This window comes from Sus scrofa, chromosome 4, assembly GCF_000003025.6.
Source record: "Sus scrofa isolate TJ Tabasco breed Duroc chromosome 4, Sscrofa11.1, whole genome shotgun sequence".
Taxonomy (NCBI): domain Eukaryota; kingdom Metazoa; phylum Chordata; class Mammalia; order Artiodactyla; family Suidae; genus Sus; species Sus scrofa.
Genome location: NC_010446.5, coordinates 103859674 through 103867948, shown reverse-complemented (window position 1 = coordinate 103867948; position 8275 = coordinate 103859674). Strand labels below are relative to the sequence as shown.

The window sequence follows — 8275 nt, the reverse complement described above, 5'->3', positions numbered from 1 at the left end:
CCGGGTCCCACCTGTTGCAACAGCTGCTGGCCCACTAGTGGGCAGGACTGGGCCCTGGCATAGCTGGCTATGCAACCTGGGGGTGATGGGGCTGGTGCCTGCCTGTGTTTATCATTTTTGTTTTATTTTTTTTATTGCTTTCTGATTAACAAGGCAATGATGCCCAACTAAGTTTAGGAGACACAAAAAGTTAGGAAGGAGAAAATTAAAATCAACTGAACTCCCACTAGTTGGAATGGTACAGTCAGTGTTCGATCACAATGACTTCCTTGCAATGTTTCTTTTTCTGTCAGGCTATTATTTTCTAAGGCTGTGGACCACGGGGTACCTTTTGATTCTACACACAGGCAGTTCCCCACTCTATGCGATGAAAAGGAAGCCTGTGAAAAAGGGCTCCCCCATTAGAAACAAAGGGGCTCATTTAATACATACTGAGTTTGGAGGGAAGAGAGGGTAATCCTTCCTAAATTAGCCTAGATTGGTTGTCGTGGTATAAAGAACCCAACCTAGGAAATAGGAGACACTGGGATGATCCAGGGGAATGGATGGTTGTAGGGCTACTGGAAATTCTGAGCCAATTCACAGCCTTGCCTCAGGCTAGTTCTGCTGGGGAATGTCTGTGCTTATTCCAGTCAATAGGGTATTCTAGTCGCAGAGGGGTTGTGGGATTTGGCAAAGAGCACAAAGCAAGAAATGCAGACCGAAACACTTAAAAATTACAACTTCCATGGGGCAGAAATAAAACCCCAAACTCTGTATTCTGACAAACCCAGTCAAACCGGAACAAAGATTTGATTTAAATTGGACAGCTACCAGTCAGGACTTATTTCTTCCCCAATGGGCTGCATAGAATTGGCACTCAAAGACTATTTTTTTAAATAATAATCAGTGATAATCTGATAACAGAATAACAGACCAGTTTGTCATTTTTAATTTCTATTCCTCCTCTTACCATTATCACTGCCTCGACATTTTGCATTAGTCTTTAAAATGTAAATTTACTTACAGCTATTCATTTTGCCTATTCTAATGCCTGTCAAACAGAGATGAAAGAAAACTGTACCAAGGCAAAGTCTGAGATCTTCGTCTCAATCAGTAAAATCTTCCGTGGAACCTTGCACTACTCAAGCGAGACAGATCTGAGCTCTTGATATGGTTAGAAAATGTGACCTACTTTGAAACCCAGCAGTATGTGTGTGATGAAACGAAAGTGAATTGTTTTGCTGAAATCTGACACTAAAAATAGGGCACCGGATCCTTCCCCTGCTGGAAAAAAAAAAAAAAAGGCATTAAAATGAGTGTGTGTCTGTATGTCTGGGAATATGTCTCCATAGCAACCATTGTCCCACCTCCCCTATCAACAGCATTACCCCTCTCTACAGAAAGAGGTCATATGAATGCCTTTCCCAGCACCCCTCCCAATCCCTTATTCATGAAATCTAATTAAAGAGCGAAATGAATTTTAGTGATGGTTCTAGAGGCTGGGAGAAGTCCAAGGTGGGGGGGGGGGCAATGAGGGAGGATCGCTGAGGGGAGAACAGGAAGACCTGCCCTTCCACACTGGAGCCGCCGCTCGCAACTCTGTTCTCATTTTTAAAGAGAGCCGCGGCTCCCACGCTGAGGAGCTGCAAGGGAGTGATAAACCTGCCATGCAACGATGTTATTACTTTAATGGATACAGAACTGGTTGTGCACTTTATTTCCACCAGGGCTTTTTACATTGTCTCTTCTTCCCTTTTCACAACATCCAGCTTTCCTCAGACATCCTCCCTCCCCTTTATTAGGGAAACGTGTCCCCATTTCTAATCCCACGCTGGTGAAGGGGAAAGAAAGCATGCCTTGAGATAATAGGTCGATCTCTAGAACGAGGGATGTGAGACAATGACACTTGTGAAAAGCCCCCCCCCCCGACTCTTTTTTGGTAAAGATTAGAAGCTAGAAAAGAATAGCGGGTGCGAGTGGTAAGGGTTGAGGAAGGTACTCTGGGGAGTTTGAAACTGATGTGTGCAAATGAGCCTGAGGTTTTTTTAGCATCTGCTGGGGACCTCCTGTCTTCCTTCTCAGCAGCTGCCCTCCTCCTCCCTCCTCTCCTCACCTTCAGTGTCCAGTAAGCAGCAGCCTCGGGCACCCCCCTCCACGCTGGCTGTCCCTTCCCTCGGCTGTCTGGGCATCTGCTTCTCGTTCCTGCATCCAAATGTTTTCTCCAGGTTGGATGTCAGTCTGGCTTTGTGTTGCGTGGGGTCCCAGATGGAACAGAATTTTCCTCCCGTGAGGATACAGTCAGGGCTGGGGTGGGCTGGCTGGTCAGTGGGAGGCGGGTGACAAGAAGACAGGTGGGGCCTTCTGAGAAAGTGGGGGACAGGTGTGTGGGGGGGAGTCTGTTGCCCACTGTCTTCAGCCCGTGCACTGACTCAGAGATGGAAGGAGAGGCAGCGTGAAGAGCAGCATGGTGGTGTCACTCAGACATGTCCCTGTCCCAGTGGACTGTGAGTGGGCTGCATATACATGAAAAGTGAAAGCCATGCTCTTCCCAGGACAGGGTGGCAGGGCCCAGAGGAGACTAACAGGGGGCAGCCGGCATGAGACTCTGGGCATCCATAGGAGACGCCACCAGCTGTGGCATCTGCAGTAGCTGCCACCTCGACTGCCAGTCCTACAGCTTCAGCAGCAGGTACCTCTCTGCCTTAGAGGGAACAAGCAACGTCTCCACGGTGGGCAGTGGGCCTCCAGCTAGCACCATGGGTGGGCAGGGGGCTTCCCTTTTGCCAGCCAGCTGAGGCAGCGAGGACCCCTCATTTGCCAAATACCTTTGAAACATCCTAGAAAAAATCAGAGAAGACCCAGGAGCAGGAGTCACGATCAAGCCAGAGAAATTCCTATGACGTGAGCATTTTGTCCAGGCTGGTGTGGCTTATGGCAGATGGCAGAGCCACGATTCATCACAAGAGCTAATATTTACTGAGTGCTCACTCCAGGCCAGGAATTTTTCTAAGCACTATACATACTCCAACTCATGGAGACTTACAGTTGCCTATGTAATAGACGCCATTCTTATCTCCATGTGACAGGTGAGGTCAGAACATGCTCAAGGTCATATAGCTAGAAAGTGGCAAAATCAAGTCCCAACCCAGACAGTTAGAAGCCAGAGCCCACCCTCTAGCCTGTCAGAGTGGGATCTGCACATTCACTGAATGACACACATCTCCAGTCTTCATCAGATCATCCTGATTTTTTTCAGAGTGCTTAGGAATTTTTCGAATGCCAACATCATTTTATAAATAACATGTTTTTTATTAAAAAAAAAAGCATGTTTAAATGAGAAAAAAAGAAGTCAGGATAAACTCACCACCCCAATGCAAACAATTTTATGCATGCATGTTTCTTCTGTCCATGCCCTTACATATTTTGCATAGTAAACATGTAATTCTGTTTTGTTTTTTATTTTGGGGGGGTTTTGTTTGTTTGTTTTTCAGGGTTGCACCTGTGGCATGTGGAAGTTCCAAGGTTAGAGGGCAAATCAGGGCTGCAGCTGCCAGTCGAATCCGGGCTGCAGCCACAGCAATGCAGGATCCGAGCTGTGTCTCCGACCTACACCACAGCTCACAGTAGTGCCAGATCCTTAACCCACTGAGTGAGGCCAGCGATTGAACCCACATCCTCATGGTTACTTACTGGGTTCCTTGCCGCTGAGCCATGATGGGAATGCCTATATTCTGTTTTTTTTTTAAATGTAATATTATATTATAAAGATATTTTCGTAGTTATATTCTTATTTTAATTTTAATTGCTGTATAGCGTTCCTTCAAGTTGCCTTACCATAATTGACTCTGCCAGTTTTATTTTGGACAATTAGATCGTTTTCAGCTTGTCACCATTTCAGAAGAAAGAAACAAAACAATCTTTCTTCCACTTTTTCCTTTTATTGAATGCTTTGACTGTGTCCAGACAGAGGAGAGCTGCTGAATCTGTGCATTTGGAGCCATTTTGATACCCTTTGGCCTACACTCAAGGTTTACTCAAAAGTTAGAAGGGTGTGAACTGGAAGCATTTCTTTAGGTGCTATTCTTTACTGAAGGACCTGGAAGGAATGAACAAGTGAATGGAATTACACTCAAACGATTGCTGCCAATGTGCTAGAAGCCAAGCCGGCAGAGCAGCCAACATGCAGAAGTGACATTTTTAACTTGGTAACAGATGGCCACTGGTCAGAGCTCAAAAGGGCAGGGCTCCTGAAACCAATGGGACGCAGGCCTATGATTCTAATGCTCCCCACGCGCAGAGGCAGTGCCACCGTCCACTTACCAAGGGCCCCATGACAGTGTGCATGTGCCAGAAATGTGAATGATTTCTCCTTTCCTGAGCTCTGCGATTGCATTTTCCTAGCCTCTGATAGAGACTTTGAAAGCTCTGAATCACCACAGGCTACATGCCCAACCCCATCCCGGCTCAGCCCCTCTGGACTAATGGGAAAACCTCAGACTCTGATATATGCCTAGACCAGATGGGATTCAGCTTAAACCCAAAAGTTAGTCCTGGGCACTAAGTCAGTCAAGAGAGGAGATGGGTCCCTACAACAAGGCAGTTTGAGGAGGCACCCGTCTCAGGCGCTAGCCTTGCGTGTAGGTGATGCTGAGACTGACTCCTCCTTAAGCTTTGTGCTCTGGTACCCCCCTGGCCTCATCTAGTCTGGCCCTAGAATCCCAGCAAGGCTCTGGCTTGATCACTGCTGCCCAGCTCAAGCCCGCCTCTCCCCTGGACTCTGAAAAACTAGGTTCAACCTGAATTTCCAACATTGGCCAGTATTTAAATGAGTGAAAGGCCACACCCACCGAAAGGGAGCAGTCATGGAAAGGGATAGGCTGACAAGCTTTCTATGACCGAGTGGGAAGGGTAGGTCGGCCCGTGGATTCCAATCGACTGCCAGCCCAGGGTTATTGACAAACAAGAGGACGAGGTGACCGGTGGATACTTGTGATGTAAAGCCCGCCGAGAGAATTAACATTCGACAGCTGTGCACATTCACACTGCTGAACACATATTACACAATATTATCAGACATCCTCCTACACTGAGCCGTCGCGTTGGTCCCCATGAGGTGATTCACCAGGTTCCAACGCGAGCCGCCAGAGAAAGGGAGCTATCAAGACTGCGGTGATGAGAGAAAGTGTAGCACTTGGTGACAGAGGAAGACAGACTGGATACCTTTTCAGGCTGGATCAAGGAAAAGCTTTGACAGAATGAGACGTGATTTTCCTTTACTTGAAATGTTGCAGGTCTACAGATCCCTGTGCAATTTGTTCAGTGGATGGAACAGTGCGACGAATATTCCAACCCTGAAGAGCTGGGAAAGAAGAGAGGTGGGAAAAGTGAGGAGGGAGCCAGGTGAGTTCACTCTTGAATAAGAGATGCTCTTGGTAACTAAACCAACAAGAGGACTAGGGTCCGCTCGGGTCTAGCGATGACAAGCACCTCCTGCTTGAGATGCCACCAGCTTACCTTTCCTGGTGTGCCACCTTGACTGTGCCTCTGCCAGGAGCAAGGCCCTTCAAAGCTCTCCCGTTGTCTGAGCCAGTGGCCTCCAACACGAGATGAATATATTGATCCGTTGGGATAAAAAAAAAAAAATCAGAATTATCTTTAGTGATTATCTGACCTCTGCCTTAAATCTACTCATGATCAATGAACCTCATCTATCAGTATAGCTGTGATGAGTATTCATTTCAACAAGGAGGGCTCAAAAATTCGTACAAATGGACTGTATGATCAAAAAATGGGAGCGACTTGTCTAAGATGAAACCCTTAGCCTGATGTTCAAGGTCCCCTGCAATTTACCTTCTGAGCTCCTGTCCCACTATTTAATTTCTGACCACCCACTGCAATAAAACATATCCAGTCATCTAGAGAGTCCAAGGAGTTTTGTTTTGTTTTTTTAATACACTTTCTTGCTTCTGTGTCTTGGTGGCTAAACGGCAGCAAACGATGTCCTATTTACCTGGATACACTGAGCTTCCAACCCACTTTACTAACAGAAATTCCAATCCTTTCCAGGATACTCCTTCCTAAATAGGGTCTCCAAATGTAGCTACTATGTTTGTAATTCTCAGTGAAACACAGCCTGCTGGGGAGAGGTAGTGACCTCGGTGTAATCAACTCTCATGGACAAATACTACAACGACTGCCCCCGCCACCTCCCAGCTGCCCCTGCTTGCAGCTTCCCCATGGGTTGCTACACTGGAGACCATCACATCATTGGAATTATTACCATCTGTGCACCCAGCCACGCCTTGGGAATAAGACCATGGCAATGCAAGGTAAATATATTTTTTAAAAATGATACATCTAAAACTTGGGTATTATTGTTTTTTTTTTTTTTTTTTGTCTTTTTGCTATTTCTTGGGCCGCTCCCACAGCATATGGAGGTTCCCAGGCTAGGGGTCGAATCGGAGCTGTAGCCACCGGCCTACACCAGAGCCACAGCTACACAGGATCCGAGCTGCATCTGCAGCCTACACCACAGCTCACGGCAACGCCGGATCGTTAACCTATTGAGCAAGGGCAGGGATCGAACCCGCAACCTCATGTTTCCTAGTCAGATTCATTAACCACTGTGCCATGACGGGAACTCCCCTGTATCAAATATTAAATTTTTAAAAGAAAGCCCTTAAATAAAAAATCTCTTTAATAAAAAAAAATTATTCCAGGTGGTTCAGCATGGAGAGCCAGAAAATACTCCCTCGCTTTGTAATTTACTCAGTCCAGGGGCTCCCAAAGCAAAACTGATGTACACTGATGGTCGCATGTGTCTCTGCAGTTTGTGCACTGGGTGATGGGCCCAGCCACACAGTGGGTCAAGCCTTCAATCTATTAACCTTTCCCCAAGGTATGCCAGGCAGATTGCATTTTCCAAACATGGCAGCCACAATCTCTTCCATCGCTCATGCTCTCCTGACAATGTGACATTGACTCTTTTCCCATCCACTGGTGAGGTCAAGGTCTCCTCTTCTTACTTTGGAGGATCTTTGGGGCTCCTTTGACCAATAGAGTAGGGCAGAAAAGATGGGGGAGGTCATTAAAAAATGCCATGCCCTTTTACAAAAATCTCCCCAGATATTTCTTAATTATCTGTGGCACCTGCCATGATATGGGCCAAACAAGCTGTGTGGCTGTAGGCAAACTGCCTAAGTTCTTGGAACCTCAATTTTCTCATCCAGAGAATGGGGGTAATATTGATGCCTATATCATGAGAATTATACAAGGCAATCCTCGCAAGCGCTTCGTGTCATGCCTGGCATGTAGTAAGCACTCGTGGTTAGCAATTAATATTATCAGCATCTGGCATTTGGTAGGTGGCCAATTAACACTTGTCTGCTGATTAATCAGAATGTGCTGTGCCTAGGTTGAAAAGAAGATGAAGATGCAATTTATATCCAAAGGCACTGAAAAGGCTCTCTGTGTCTTGGTTCTGTTCATATCTCCAGACTCAAGCCTTCCTCGTACCAGCTGCCCTGGACACACCATCACACCGTCAACCCCTCCCCACCCACCCATCCCTTCACCCCTGCCATGACCCACCCACCAGTCTTCTCTGCATTTTCCCTTAAACCCCTTAGCGCATCTTGGCGTTTGCTTTTACAATGATCTCTCCTTAAAGGATGTCCTTCAACTCTTCATTCCTGCTTCAACTCATTTTTCCTGGCTGTTCAGTTCTCACCTGCAAGAGCATCCCTTTGGAAGGCTCAAGATCAGTTAAAGTCCTCCTCTTCCCTTGCCTTATCATGGTAGTATCACCATACAACTTAGTACTAATTTCTCTGTCACCCCCATCACCTGGAAGCTTTTGGAGGACAGGGTTTATGTACATTCACCATTGTATTCTCAGGGGCTTGGAGAGTCTAACAAATACTAGCTATGTACAAAACCCTTGTTGAACAAGTGGTTGCAAACGAATGGTAACTTAAAGGCTATAGCAATGCTCAGTACCATCACTCTAATAGAGAACTGTATAATACATCTTGAAAAAATTTCCATCAAAACAGATTCAAATAAATCCTTGGCACTTAATGGAGTAAGTAAGTTTCAGTTATCTGGAAAAATAATTTGCTCGCAATGCTTTAACAGGCGATGTTAAATAAATGAGAATATTTTCTCCTTTTATTCATCGGTTCCTCAAATAGAAAAGCTCTTGGGAGGATGGGGGATGGGAAGAAGACTTTCACAGTGCCAGGGATAGAGCCTTGAATACTTAGCTGCACAATGAATATTTCATAGCAAACTC

At 46.1% G+C, this 8275-nt stretch overlaps 1 long non-coding RNA gene across 1 annotated transcript; it reads right to left on the bottom strand.

The window, feature by feature from the left end:
* On the bottom strand, positions 3807-5597 carry LOC110260470. The gene is made up of 3 exons (XR_002343779.1): positions 5497-5597; positions 5203-5341; positions 3807-4078 (listed from the first exon to the last, which is right to left on the bottom strand). It is a non-coding gene; the product is annotated as an uncharacterized LOC110260470 (long non-coding RNA).